Genomic DNA, 15,988 nt, shown 5'->3' with positions numbered 1-15,988 from the left:
CTTCCTCTCTGTTCCATCCTTCCATCCTTCTTCCTACCTTCCACCCCTCTCCCTTCCTTCCCACCTTCCTCTCCCTTCCATTTTTCCTTCCTCTCCTCCCTCCATCTTTCAATCCTTCTTCCTACCTTCTATCCCTCTCCCTTCCTTTCCATCTTCCTCTCCATTTCATCCTACCTTCCTATCTTCCCTCCATCTTTCCGTCCTTCTTCCTACCTTTCAATCCCTCTCCCTTCCTTCCCATCTTCTTCTCCGTTCCATCCTTTCTTCCTCTCCTCCTTCCATCTTTCCATCCTTCTTCCTACCTTCCACCCCTCTCCCTTCCTTCCCACCTTCCTCTCCCTTCCATTTTTCCTTCCTCTCCTCCCTCCATCTTTCCATCCTTCCTCCTACCTTCCATCCCTCTGCCTTCCTTCCCATCTTCCTCTCCCTTCCATCCTTCCATCTTTCCATCCTTCTTCCTACCTTCCACCCCTCTCCCTTCCTTTCCACCTTCCTCTCCCTTTCATTTTTCCTTCCTCTCCTCCCTCCATCTTTACATCCTTCTTCCTAACTTCCATCCCTCTCCCTTCCTTCCAACCTTCCTCTCCCTTCCATCCTTTCTTCTTCTCCTCCCTCCATCCTTTCATCCTTCTTCCCACCATCCTCTTCTCTCCTTTTCATTCCATCCTACCTCTCCTCCTCGCACCCTTCCATCATTCCTTCCATCCTTCCTCCGCTGCCCTCCATCTAACTCTCAGACATTCATAGCCCTCACTAACAATAACTTTAATGTTGAAGTTTGGTATTAGATGACGGGAAAGTTTTCTTACAGTTACATATTAATCCATTCATCGTTATTTATTAATAGAGCGTGGAAATGGCTCTGGAAAGATTTGTATGATTTTCTTTAATCGCCAACTGATTAACATCAGTTACTAAACCGCCAATATCTGATTTTTTACCTGTGATAGTAATAAATATAATAGCTCTGCGCATAAATAAAGAGTGCAAAAATAAATAAATAATATTTGCACACGGCTTCTATCTGTTAACTGCTTAAGATTTCTTATGCCTAGGTCACCTTTTTACCCCGCCATGGATTGGGCTAATTCTTATTTCTCAGAATTGCTTGGGTTGGGTTTCTTCCCTTCCCCCATGGCAGCACCTCTGTATACATGTGTGTATACATGTGTCTATTTTGTGTCTATTGTGTAAACTCCCCCCCCCCCCCTTTCACCTAATATTTGGTGTGGAAATACGATGTTGAGATTTCCAAACCAGTCTCCGTCGGCTGAGTCCAGCTGCTCAACATATTTCAGGAATTCAAGGTGATCTAAACACAGGCTGGTTACATTTAGCATACCCTTTGTGTCTCCAGTGCTTATGTAAATGCACGCTTGGGAGAGCTGTAGCTTGGCAACAGAGGTACAACAAGTCCCAGCATGTCCCTTGCACCCGATCTGGTATCTGTTTGGTTCTTGCTGATTACGCCAACAACCTTGGCCAAAGGATTTTAAAACGTTTCAAAAGGTTTCTACAGAACCATCAAACCATTGCACTAAACTGGTTCAAAGCAATACATTAAGCACATTGCCCTACCCCATAATAGTCTATTAGGATTTTTTTTTTTTTAAATTAGGGGCCTAAAAAATGTGGATTGAATGACGGAATACATAAACTGAAGTCACCTTCAATGGAAACTGGATATCAAAATGACCAGTAGATTAATAATCAATTCTTATGTGTAAGGGGTGTTTGTCTCCATGCATGTATAATTGTATGTAGATAAATATATTTATGTACATGGGTGTGTATGTATGTATATATATATTTTTATATATATATACAGTATATGAATATACAGTATATAAAATGAATACAGTTATAAATACTCTGCATTTTTTACAAAATGATACAGTTATATTTTATGAATTAATACTAAATATGTCCATTATTAACCCTGCAATTCAGAAAAAGATAGACGGGAGCAATTGCGGAATACATGGCGAAGGTGGGTAATGCCCCAGCATCTCCATATGCCATCATAGAGTTTTGCCGATTCGGGGTAGATGGCATTATTCCATATTGGTCTAGCGATGGTAAACCCAGTAACTCCCTGAAGAGGTTTCACTATCTGTTATTGTCCCTGATGAAGGAGATGCAGATCCCTGAAACATGTTGGCTTTCAGAAACCTTCAATAATCATTCCAACTACATAAAGGTTGTTTAAAGCTCAATTCTTCCACAACATTCCACATTTGCTATTGACTATCAGAAGGCCTAATTCTGCAATCAATGTTGAAGTTTGGCTTGCTACTCTTACTCTATTGTTTGCTGCCTGCCTTGACCCCTGCCTGAACCTGACTACTCTCTTGTTTGTTGCCTGATTTGATCCCTGCCTGGACCTTAATATTTTCTTTTTTGCCGCCTGCCTTGACCTAAATAATTTTTTGATTTCTGCCTGTCTTGATACCTGCTTGTGCCTGACTACTCTCTTATTTGGTGCCTGCTTTGGCCCCTGCCTAGACCAGACTACTTTCTTGTTTTCCTCCTGTCTCGACCCCTGCCTAGACTTGACTACTTTCTCCATTGCCACGTGCTTCGACCCCTGCCTGGACCCGACTACTTTCTTCATTGCCACCTGCCTTGACCCCTGCCTAGACCTGACTACTCTCTTGTTTGCCTCCTGTCTTAACCCCTGCCCGGACCTCACTACTCTCTTGTTTGCCTCCTGCCTTAACCATTGCCTTGACTTCACTACTTTCTATATTGCCACAAGGCTTTACTCCTGCCTGGACCTGACTATTCTATTGTTTGCTGCTTGCCTTGAGTCCTGCCTGAACCTGAGTACTCTTTTGTTATCTGCTTGCCTTGACCCCTGTATGGGCCAACTACCCTCTTGTTTGCTCCCTGTCTTGACCCCAGCCTGAACCTGACAGTTCTCTTGCTAATTACCTAATTTACAGTCATCACATTGTAGCATTGCTGTCCTCGCTCACTCTTTGGTGGGACAATCCCGAAGACAGTGTATTGGCACCAGCCTGCAGCAAGGAGCTCCAGGGGCCAGTAGGGCTCTAGGGGCCAGCAAGACCAGTTGCTGGCTAGATTCTGTGCCTTGGCTTAGCACGCATTACCTGCAGATGATGTTGCCGTAACAGCTAGACACATGTACACACATTTTGGTTAGGATCACGCCTGCGCTGCGCATTAACGTGCTTTTAGTTAAGGCAGTACATTCATTTGAATGGGCTACCAATGCATCCCAGTACACAGGAAACCCAGACTGACTCTTTTTGTTGGGTACGCAACACACGTTTGGGTGTTATTTGTGCATTGCAGCACACTGCAAAGATGTGTTACTTTAGTACATTGAGATGCCATTCAAAATGAATGTCACCACCATGCATTATTGAATCCATGGTGTGGGAATGCAAAGGTGTGCTCGGGGCCTTTAAGAGTTCCATAGAGTTAAAATGTATCTGGAAAGTAACAATGTAGCCATTCCAAGGTTTATATACACTGAACACATGGCAATGACCCTTTTGTCTAGTTAAGGTTTAACCAGAGATTCTATTAATCTCAGAATGTAAGCATGTGGGCACGAAGGATTAGGCAGCAATGTTATACAATTTTTGGTTAACTTATATATAGATTTTACTTGAATATATTAAGCCATCTGGTGGAAAAACGAAGAGAGTGCCCACATCCCTAATGTATAACAACAAAAACAAGTAAGTTCCCTCTAAATGGGATTTTACGGAGCAATAGTATAAAGTACGAAAATATCAAGGGAGATTTAAAAAAAAATAAAAATAAAAAATTATATAGTTTATTACAAGAGACAAAAATCCATCCCTACTCCTTCCTAACCCTATCTGGGAGAACACTCTCACCCCTAAACAAGGGTAGAAAGTGAGAGTCCTCCCAGCACGTTAGACCCTCCCCCTTTTGAGTCATCTTCTCATTATTCAAATTTTCATCCTCCCCTGGGACTTTATACCCATTTTTTCTTTTTTTATACTCTCTTTTCAGAATGTCCATAGGCGGGACAGAGGCCAAGACGAACTATAATCCCCCTCCCCCCCCCCACCCCCTACTTCCCTCCCTCCCTTCCTCTCTCTCTACCTTTTCGCCCCCATTATTTGCCAACTCTTTAGGAGCGAAGGGAGGAATGGGGACCAGTTCTTGAAGCTGGGCCCCTCCTCTCTCCCCTCCATTACCGCATACAGCAAAACTTAGTTACTAATTAACAGTTTCTCCTTTTATCCATTTTCTTCTCTTTTATCCTTACCCATCCTCCCGTTTAGGTTCGGCCCAATACTCACCCATACTTCAACTCGAACGTTTATGCCATTTATACCTGTTTCATCGAGATTGACCACGATTTACACAATCCCTCTTTGTAAAAGGCGAAAGATTTATTCTATCTGAAGAGAAACCAGAGTATCACAATCCCTCGTTGTAGTTGACGACTCGCTTGAATTCCTACTCAACTAGCCCAGTTGTAATGTTCCTTTTCCTGATTCTCTACATATGTTCATTCGTTAATGCAACCTGGGTTTTCCATACAAAACGTTCGATTTATTTCAAATTGCTTCTTAGTTCCTTAAACTTGTTTGATTTCCACCTTCAGTATTTCTATTGTATGTTGGATACGATAATTCAACTTTGTTATGCAATTGTCAAACTATATCTTATACGTTTCAAGATTTTATATTTATTGTTTGATATGTTTCTCATAACTGCTGTATGACTTTTTCATTTTATTCAATAAAAATATTTTGGAAAAAAAAAACAAAAAAATAATCCAAGCGAACAAGAAAATAATACAATACAAATGGATTAAAAATCCAGGCGGTTCAAATGCATAAGTGAACAACGTTCATGTACTCTATCCACAGATGGGGACAGCGAAGGTCTGGAAATATGTAGGCACCATCATATGGAAGGTCAATTAACCACAGCTCAAAGAACCCCTAGCAACCTTTGGAGGAACCCTAGGGTTCTATTGAACCTTAGTTAAAGCGGAGTTTCACCCTAAAATTATACTTACCTCCATCTTCATGCCCGGGGTCACCTGAAAAACAAATGGATAATCGCAATTTTTTATTTTTTTTTACTTACCTGGTTTAGAAGAAAATATACTTACCTTACTTCCTCTTCCTCCCCTCGGCGGCCAAGGCGATTCGTCACTTCCTGGCTTGCAATGATTCCTGGGAGCTGAACGTCATCGCTCCCAGGAATCAATGCGCCTGCACCGGCCCTGACGTCACTTCCGGTGCAGGCGCCGTCATACCTTGCTAAACAGCTTCTGGGCATGCCCACAAGCTGTGCAGGGATGACGCTGCGGCACCGGAAGTGACGGCGGGGCCAGTGCAGTGCATCGTGGGACCGAAGAAGACGGAAGAGGATCGCGCTGACTTCAGCTGCCCACACCTGAGATGGCAGCGCTGGACAATACTTTTTCAAGGTAAGTATTTCTTCTAAGACGTAAGTGCAACCCGGGACAGATCAGAGGCTAGCCATTGTGGAATGTACTAGCCCTGCCTGTCCCGGGGGTACTTTTATTAAAAAAAGTATTCCCAGGGTGGAACTCCGCTTTAAGAATTGAGGGTTTAGAGAGTATGCACTGGAGATTTTCAGCTGGCCTGTGCACATCTGGAGTACACACCTTCAAAAGCAAGTCTACATTGGCAGCTCCTGTGCTTCTCCTTTACTGTGCTAGAGTTCCCCCACACACACACACACACTGGAGCAAAGGACCAAGTATGTACATTAAAGGATTATGTGACAAGATGCTGCAGTTATTCCTAGAATCAGTAAAGTGAGTGAATTTATTGCATTTAGCACAGTTAAAATGTTTCTTGAATAACTGTTATTGCTTTTATTTGCTTCTCAGATGTACCATTATTTTTTTACCATATAAAATACACAGTTATATGTGTATGTAGCACAATTCCCAGCCGTTTTGCTGCATATGGGTCCCCTTGGGTCACCGGGTTCAACAAAAGTACCTTTGAGCATGTTTCTCCAAGTGTGAGCACTGAGACAATGACCAGTCCAATATCTTTGGGTTTTTGTATTTATTTGGTATCTTGGATGGGAGAAGGGATGAGTGGGATACTCCTTAAATAAACTAGGCTCATTAAGCGGGGATACTCCAACAATACTGTTAACGCTGACTTGGCGCTGGTTAACGCTGGCCGGATGCCTGTTAATGCTGACTTGGCGCTGGTTAACGCTGGCCGGATGCCTGTTAATGCTGACTTGGCGCTGGTTAATGCTGGCCGGATGCCTGTTAATGCTGACTTGACGCTGGTTAACGCTGGCCGGATGCCTGTTAATGCTGACTTGACACTGGTTAACGCTGGCCGGATGCCTGTTAATATTGACTTGGCGCTGGTTAACGCTGGCCGGATGCCTGTTAAAGCTGACTTGACGCTGGTTAATGCTGGCCGGATGCCTGTTAACGCTGACTTGACGCTGGTTAACGCTGGCCGGATGCCTGTTAACGCTGACTTGACGCTGGTTAACGCTGGCTGGATGCCTGTTAACGCTGACTTGATGCTGGTTAACGCTGGCCGGATGCCTGTTAATGCTGACTTGGCGCTGGTTAATGCTGGTCGGATTCCTGTTAATGCTGACTTGACGCTGGTTAACGCTGGCCGGATGCCTGTTAACGCTGACTTGACGCTGGTTAACGCTGGCCGGATGCCGTTAACGCTGACTGGACGCTGGTTAACGTTGGCCGGATGCCTGTAAACGCTGACTTGATGCTGGTTAACGCTGGCCGGATGCCTGTTAACGCTGACTTGACTTGAGACTGCTTTCACACTAAAAAGTCCTCTTTAAAGCTTCCCCTTAGCACTCCTGCTGAGGTAGCTATTAGAATATACTGCTGCACTGTGAAAAGAACACTCTGCCGCACCGGCGCCCTCTTTTCTCTCACTAATCTTCAGGGCTTAAACACTGGCACCCCCTTTCTTAATCACAACTACTGGTTAGCTGGCTCCTGGATCCCTTTGACCTTTTGGAGTGGCCCCCTCTCTCAGGCAGACCCCTGGCCAGTTTTGAGTACTCACAACACTGTTTTTCCTGAAAAATTCTGCCCAGCAGCTCCACTCGGTCCAGAGGCGTAACTAGAACCTTCAGGGCCCTGGTGCGAGAAACCATGAAGGGCCCCCGTGACTCTGACCGGGGCCCTTCTCTTCAGCCCAGGGCTCTTTCCACTGATCCTAGGGCCCTTTACTCTCATTGCAGGGCCCTTTATTATGGTCCCGCAGCGGGACCCTTTCACAAGTTCTGCAGTGGGCCCCCTTCCTGCCATCTTGGGGCCTCTCCACGGTGGTGGAATGCCAGAGCCAGTTGCAAGTGTGACCTTTGCAATCCTGGTGTGAGAAGTTTTTATTTTTTGGTATTTTAATTGTATTATTTTTTAACATGTTTTTTTTAATTTTTGACAATGTCACTGACTATGACTCTGTCCACTCAGAAAAGGAAGGAAGGGTAAATTACATATTTACCGACCCCTTGCTGGTTCTCTATTGTGACCCATCCCCTGCAGCAGCCGGCAGGAGAGGGGAAGGAGCACAGTGGTGGTGGGGGGGGGGGGGTCATCAGCACAGTAGGGGGGGAACCAGGGGAGCACAGAGATAGCAGAACACAAGGGAACTGGATGGGAGAAGTGGCGGGGGCAGCATACAGAGGAACCGATCTCCTCCATTTTCCTCCTGCAGCTACTGGAGGAAGAAGGAGGACAGTGATTTCTCTACATGCTGCCCCCACCGCCCCTCCTATCCATGTGTACAGGGGTGTCGCACAGGCCCCCTGGAGCATGGGGCCCGGTTGCAATTGCAACCTCTGCAACCCCTGTAGTTACGCCCCTGACTCGGTCCACAGCACTCTAGATCCTTCCTGCAGCCCAGTTCAACCTCTGGTCCTCTAGGCCGAATGCCCAGGACACCCTCTCTTGCTCTGACAGGAGGAGACACAGCCGTCAGCCTTCTCCTAGGACTCTGCTTCCCACCAAAGACGTCCTGCCACATGCTCCCCTCAGACTTATAACTCATCCCAGGGTGCATTGCGGCAACTCCGCCCACTGAGACAGCCATAAGCCCTGGTGTGCTATTGGCCAGGTTTCCTCCACTGTCCAATAAAAGTCCTTATTGGAAACAGTGGGGAGACTCCCCAGACTTAATAGATCACACCTGAGAACATGTGACATCCTAACTAAATGATCAGGCCCCCCTGATAAGCAGACAGGGCCACATATATGCTTTTTCCTAGCACCTACCTAGGAGGGTGCTACATCTACACAGAAAAAGGAGCTTCAGCAACAAAATACTGCAGTCAACCCAAGTGTTTTAAATGGCCCTGTCATGAAAAAAAAAGTATAAGCCCTGTTACCTCTAAAGGAAGAGGATAAATACTCAGCTTTCCTGCAACCGTACTGCTGAAGACCGCAGCGATCCTGAGAAATGTTCCCCCCAAAGTTCATGGGGAAACTGAACTTTAGGTAGTGTTGACCTCTTGTTCCCCCCCGCAGCTCTATTTGTCCATCCCACTAACATCCAAATCACCACTTCATATCATATACTGTAGTAGGTGGAGGAACCAGGTTAGAGTGACGAACCAGTGAGCACTGAGGAATACCCGAAATATTTATAATCCTGGAAGTCAGAGGCGTAACTAGAACCTTCAAGGCCCCGGTGCAAGAAACCATAAAGGGCCCCCTGGACCCCTGGCTGGGGCCCTTCCCTTCAAGCCTGGGGCTCTTCCCACTGATCCTGGGGCCCTTTACTCTTGTTGCGGGGCTCTTTATTACGATCCTGCACACAGGGGCCCAGAGACAGCAGAACACAAGTGAACTGGATAGGAGGAGTGGCGGGGGCAGCATACAGAGGAACCAATCTCCTCCCATTTTCCTCCTGCAGCTACAGGAGGAAAAAGGAGAACAGTGATTTCTCTACATGTTGCCCCCCCCCCCCCCCCCGCCGCCCCTCCTATCCAGGTGTACAGGAGACCCGCACAGGCCCCCTGGAGCATGGAGCAACCCCTGCAACCCTTGTAGTTACGCCCCTGCTGGAAGTACCGGTTTCCCAGAAGACTTTGGATGTGATTGTGCAGAATCAGAGAGGTGTTTGACAAGGCAGACAGTGGGGTATTTACCTTCTTCTTTCATAAGTATAATTACTTATAAAGGTCATTTTTCGTGACAGGGTAACTTTAATTCAGCATTCTGAGGAGGTCAAACAACAGTCAGAAGTAAATATATGTAAATCTAAATATATCAGCGCTTGCCTGAAATGTAAATAAAAGTGCACAAGTGCTCCAATAAATAAATAGTAAGCAAATACAATATTATGTGAATGAACAATTCAATATTCAACAACTAAAGGTGCATTGGTGCTTCAAAAAAGTCCATAAAGGCGCATAACTGTGCTTGAAAAATATATAAAGTGTCAAAGTGCTTGAACAATCATCAGCCGGTGCGGGGTGCTCCATTCCCCTCCTGTGTCCCCACTCACCGAAAGTATTGGACCCTACGGCTGTTTCAGTCTGGGGTCAAAACAGCTTAAGATTGGTATGGTACACCACTGCTCTTCCTTTTAGATGTAGTACTCTGTTGCCCACCAATCGCTTCTCGGCCTTTTGGCTAAGATCAAGTGTAGTATCTGTTCTTATCAGTTGGTATGGACCTTGATGGTTAGTATCGGCAGGGGCTGAAATGAACCAGGGCACCCAGGAGAATCTGGGGAACTGGGAAGTAGGCACTGTCAGAGAAAGCTGGATGGGTCCATTGCCTTCTGATTTGAATGGGATCCGCCCCTATCAGTTTGAAGGGAGCGAGAAAGCCGGTTCCGCCACTTTCCGGTTAGTACTGCTCCTGGATGTAATTGGTAAGGAATGGTGATGGCGGTGGGAGGGCCTTTCCTCCCGGGTTGAATCTGGCCTTGCAAAAGGCTTGTCCCCAGTTAAAGGTAGGCACCCCCTAAGCTGTCTAAGTTCCGATGCCTCCTGGTAGGATGGGCTGCACTGGGTTTGGCCGGAGGCCGAGACCGAAAAGAGCCTGTGGTGTACGTGCACCTGGCGTGCCTTAATGCTCACTGGTGAGGGGCAGCTCACCTGAGTTTTTTGGCACCTTGGTCACTGCACCACATACACACTTTTTCACACCTGCCTCTTGGGACGGGCCTTTTGGCTGGCACCAGAGGAATTTTTTATTCCTGGCCGGGGGGCCTGTCAAGGTCTTGCACTTTGACACTACCCACACATCTCCACTTCCACTTCCCATTCCCATTCCCCTTCCCCGCTCTTTTTTCTTTGTTGTGTGTCCACGTTTGTCCTTTTGGTTGTCACTTGCACGATTAGTAAGGCGTAGGTCCTGGTGCCTGCCCTGAACATCTTGGGAGGGGGTGGATATGGCCTTCTGGCTTAGTTCGCCCTCTCTTATGGGGTCTCCCTTCGGGGGAGCCTCACCTAGTACTTGGGGTGGGCTGTTTCAGGCTGGGCAGGCCATAGTGAGTACCTCAATCCCTGTCAGGAGTCTTGCGCCCTGGGCGATCAGGGTCAGGGCTCTCCCTTCTCGGAGGAGGGCCATGTGTAGCCTAGTGCACTTTTTGTGTGTCTCACGTTTGCGTGTTTGCACTTTTTTATGCAGTGGGTGTAGCTTTTGAGTGTTTTCACGCACCATGGGCTAAAAAAAAAACTCTGTTGCCCACCAATGAGAGGATATTTAAAGGCTCAAACATAAATAAAGGGCTCCAGACAAAAGAAAGCCCAGCAATTCACACTGTGTGAGCAGAGGGTCATTGATATATGAATTGCTGGGCTTTCTTTTGTCTTGATATCAGATATTCTGACTGTTGTTTGACCTCCTCGGAATGCTGAATTAAAGTTACCCTGTCACGAAAAATTTACTTTATAAGTAATGTTACTTATGAAAGAAGAAGGTAAATACCCACCTTTGCCAATGCCTGTCTTGCCAAACACCTCTCTGATCCTGTGAAATCGCATCCAAAGTCTTCTGGGAAACCGGTACTTCCAGGATTGTAAATATTTTGGGTATCCCTCAGTGCTTACTGGTTCCTCACTCTAACATGATTCCTCCACCTACTACAGTATATGATATGAAGTGGTGATTTGGACGTTAGCAGGATGGACCAGTAAGAGCTGCGGGGGGACTTAGAGGTCAACACTACCTAAAGTCTGAACTTTTCGGGGAACATTTCTCAGGATTGTTGCAGTCTTCAGTAGCACGGTTGCAGGAGTATTTATCCTCTTCCTTTAGAGGTAACAGGGTTTATATTTTTTTTTCATGACAGGGCCACTTAAAACACTTGGGTTGACTGCAGTATTTTGTTGCTGAAGCTCCCTTTTTCTTTATACACATATAACTGTGTATTATATATATTGTAAAAATAATGGTACATCTGAGAAGCAAATAAAAGCACTAACTGCTATCCAAGAAACATTTTAACTTGGCTAAATACAATAAATTCACTCAGTTTACAGATTCTAGGAATGACTGCAGCAACTTGTAACATAATCCTGTAATGTACATACTTGCTCCTATGTTGCAGTGTGTGTGTGTGTGTGTGGGGGGGGGGGGGGGGGGGGGGACTCTAGCACAGTAAAGGAGAAGCACAGGAGCTGCCAATGTAGACTTGCTTTTGAAGGTGTGTACTCCAGATGTGCACAGGACAGCTGAAAATCCCCAGTGCATACTCTCTAAACCCTCCATTCTTAACTAACGTTCAATAGAACCCTAGGGTTCCTCCAAAGGTTGCAGTGTTAATTTTGTCGACTAAACCGTTTTCGTCGACTAAATTAACACAATTTTAGTCGACTAAAATACGACTAAAACTAAAACAATTCAGATGACTAAAATACGACTAAAACTAAAATGGCATTTTAGTCTTAAGACTATAACTAAAACTAAATCGAAATTTGCTGCCAAAATTAACACTGGTGCATGCTCAAAGCTTAATACCATAAATAATAACATATTCGATTTTTCCTTCCAGAACCAGCAGTAGTATATAATGAGTTTGGAAATTGTAGAGAAATGCTTAAATAATGCATTACAAATTACAATTGAACTACACCCATTTGATTATAGATGACTAAAATTAGTTTTAGTGGACTAAAATGTAGGACGTTTTAGTCGACTAAAATGTAGGATGTTTTAGTCGACTAAAATGTACTGGAGTTTTAGTCGACTAAATACGACTAAAACTAAAACACTTGCAGAAGACTAAAATGGGACTAAAACTAAAATGCCATTTAAAGCCCCGTACACACGTACCGAATGTCGGCCGAACGATCGGACGTCTTTTGTCCGGTGCTGTCCTGTCAGTTGAAAAGTGCTAAAGACTGCACACAAATTTTGTCGGCCAACAACAGCCGACTGCAGAAGTGAGGCCATGTGATGGTTAACTTTCCGTGTGTTTTTTCTTCTCTGAGCATGCCCAGTCTTGCGCATCTGCTGTTAGTCGGCCGAATTCTGTACTGACTGGCGAACAATCGGCCGTTCTGGTGACGGCCAACAAAAATTTTAAAGGCTGCACACCCGATTCTGTTCGGCCGAAAAGTCGCAGTCGGTTGTCGGAAGCATCATACTAACAAGCCGACAATCGGCCGATCGTTCGACGGCCGAATATTTACGGCCGACAATCGCTACGTGTGTACGGGCCTTAAGACTAAAACTAAATTGAAATTTGCTGCCAAAATTAACACTGAAAGGTTGCTAGGGATTATTTGAGCTGTGGTTGATTGGCCTTCCATTTGATGGTGCCTGCATATTTCCAGGGTCAACACCAATTGGCAGAGCAACTAGCATGGCACCAAATTTTTTTAGCTGCTGTCTGTAAGGGTAGTATTCTGACCACCACCAGTCTTCCCATTGACCACCAGTATATAGGGGCATTTTTCCCATTGGACACAATAAGGGGACATTCTTCCCATTGACCGGTACCATATGGGGGCATTTTTCCCATTGTCCACCTTTAACCACTTCCATACAGAGCAGTTAGACACCCTTCCTGCCCAGACCAATTTTCAGCGTTCAGCACTCTCACACTTTGAATGACAATTGCTCAGTCATGCTACACTGTAACCAAACAAAATTTTTTTCACACAAATAGAGCTTTCTTTTGGTGGTATTTGATCACAACTGGGGTTTTTTTTTTTTCGTGATATATGCAAAAAAAGAGCAAAAATTTTGAAAAAAAAACACTTTTTTTTAGTTTCAATTATAAAATTTTGCAAAAAATAATTTTTTCTTCATACATTTGGGCCAAAATGTATACTGCTACATGTCTCTGGTAAAATTAACCCAAATTAGTGTATATTATTTAGTCTGTGTGAAAGTTATTGAGTCTAGAAGCTATGGTACCAATTACTGAAAATTGATCACACCAGATGTACTGACGGCCTATCTCCTTTCTTGAGGCCCTGAAATGTCAGGACAGTACAAATACCGCCCAAATGACCCCTTTTTGTAAAGTAGACAGTCCAAGGTATTTAGTAAGAGGCATGGTGGGTTTTTTGAAGTTGTAATTTTTTCCCACAATTCTTGGGAATATGAAGAAAAAAATTTTTTTTCTTTTTTTTCCCACAAAGTTGTCAATTTATAAGCTATTTCTAACACATAGCATGTACACAGCAAAAATTACACCCAAAAATACATTCTGCTACTCCTTCCGAGTATGGCGATACCACATGTGTGAGACTTTTACACAGCCTGGCCACAAAAAGAGACTCCACGTCCAAGAAGCACCTTCAGGCGTTCTAGGAGCATAAATACACATAAAACTTTCTTACTACCTATCACACTTTTCAAGGCCCTAGAGCACCAATACAATGGAAAAGTCCACAAAATGACCCCATTTTGGAAAGCAAACACTCCAACGTATATTCTATGAGGCATTATGGGTCGTTTGAACATATCATTTTTTTGCACAGGTTTTTGGAAAATGTGGGAAAAAAATGAAAACTTTTTTTTTTTTTACACAAAGTTGTCAATTTATAGGATATTCCTAACACATAGCATGTACACAGCAAAAATGACACCCCAAAATACATTCTGCCACTCCTCCTGAGTATGGCAATACCACATGTGTGAGACTTTTTCACAGCCTAGCCATATAGAGGGGCCCAACATCCAAGGCGCACCATCATGCATCCTAGCCACTTGCCTAGGCCTATTTTTGACATTTGGTGTTTACAAGCTAAAATCAGTTGTTTTGCTAGAAAACTGCTTAGAACCCCCAAACATTATATATTTTTTTTAGCAGAGACCCTAGAGAATAAAATGGAGATTATTGCAATATTTTTTATCACACCGTATTTGCGCAGCGGTCTTCCAAACGCAATTTTTTTGGAAAAAATTCACTTTTTTTAATTAAAAAATAAGAAACCAGTAAAGTTAGCCCAATTTTTTTCCATAATGTGAAAGATAATGTTACGCCAAGTAAATAGATACCCAACATGTCATGTTTCAAAATTGCGCACGCTCACGGAATGGCGACAAACTTTGGTACTTAAAAATCCCCATAGGCGACAATTTAAAAATTTCTACAGGTTGCCATCTTTGAGTTACAGAGGAGGTCTAGGGCTCAAATTATTCCCCTTGCTCTAACGATCGCGGCAATACCTCACATGTGTGGTTTGAACACCGTTTACATATGTGGGCGGGGTTTCTGTATGCGTTCGCTTCTGCGTGCGAGCTCACGGGGACAGGGCGCTTTAGTTTTTTTTTTTTTTTTTTTACTATTTATTTTATTTATTATTTTTTATTTTTACACCGTTTAAAAAAAAAAAATTGATCATTTTTATTTCTATTAAAAGGAATGTAAACATTCCTCGTAATAGAAATAGGCACGACAGGACCTCTTTTTTGTGAGATCTGGGGTCAAAAAGTCCTCAGATCTCACAAGTACACTAAAAGATAGAAAAAAAAAAAAAATTATTATATAAAATGAAAAAAAAAGGACCTTTAAACCGGTTGCTAGGCAACAACATTTTCCGTAGCTCCGGTCCTCCAAGACCATAGAGTCAAGTGAGGGCAAGCTTGCCCTCACTCGACATCCTGTCTGTGAGGATCTGGGACCGGATCGTTTTCCCCGCTGCCGGCGGGTCCGGTAAGCGGGGAAAAGGACCGGAACGTGGCGGGAGGGGGGGGGGCGCCTCTTCCGCCATCCCGGAAGGGTGATCCCACAACGAATCCGCCACTGGGACCACCCTTATCGGAAAGCCAACCATCCACCGTTTAAAAAAATACCAGGGTTATGGCAGCTATCTGCTGCCATAACACCGGTATTTAGGTTTAAACGGGGGACGTATATAAACCTTTTTGGACTTGGACATGGTGGCTGTAAGAAGGGTGATAGGTACTCGGGTACTTTGTTGGGCAGGTGACAGGTACTCTGGTACTGATGAGCAAGTGTCAGGAACTCGAGTACTCCGATAGGCAGGTGACAGGTACTCGGATACTCTGATGGGCAGGTGACAGGCAGGTGATAAGTACTGATGAGTAGTACTGATACTGATAGGTGATACTGTACTGATGGGTACTGATGATCAGTACTGATACGTGATAGGTACTGATGAGTACTGATGAGTAGTGATGGGTACTGATGAGCAGGTGGCAAGTACTCGGGTACTTCAGGCGTCAGGTACTCTGATGAGCAGGTGGAAGGTACTCGGGTACTCTGATGGGTAGGTGACAGGTACTCAGGTACTCTGACGGGTACTCCGTTGACAGGTACTCAAAGTACCCGAGTACCTGTCATCAGAGTACCCGAGTACCCGTCATCAGAGTACCCGAGTACCTGTCATCAGAGTACCCGAGTACCTATCATCAGAGTACCCGAGTACCTATCATCAGAGTACCCGAGTACCTGTCATCAGAGTACCCGAGTACCCGTCATCAGAGTACCCGAGTACCTGTCATCAGAGTACCCGAGTACCCGTCATCAGAGTACCCGAGTACCTGTCATCAGAGTAC

Source organism: Pelophylax lessonae, assembly GCF_965119305.1.
Source record: "Pelophylax lessonae genome assembly, chromosome: 6".
In the NCBI taxonomy this organism is placed as follows: domain Eukaryota; kingdom Metazoa; phylum Chordata; class Amphibia; order Anura; family Ranidae; genus Pelophylax; species Pelophylax lessonae.
This window is presented reverse-complemented; position numbering follows the sequence as displayed.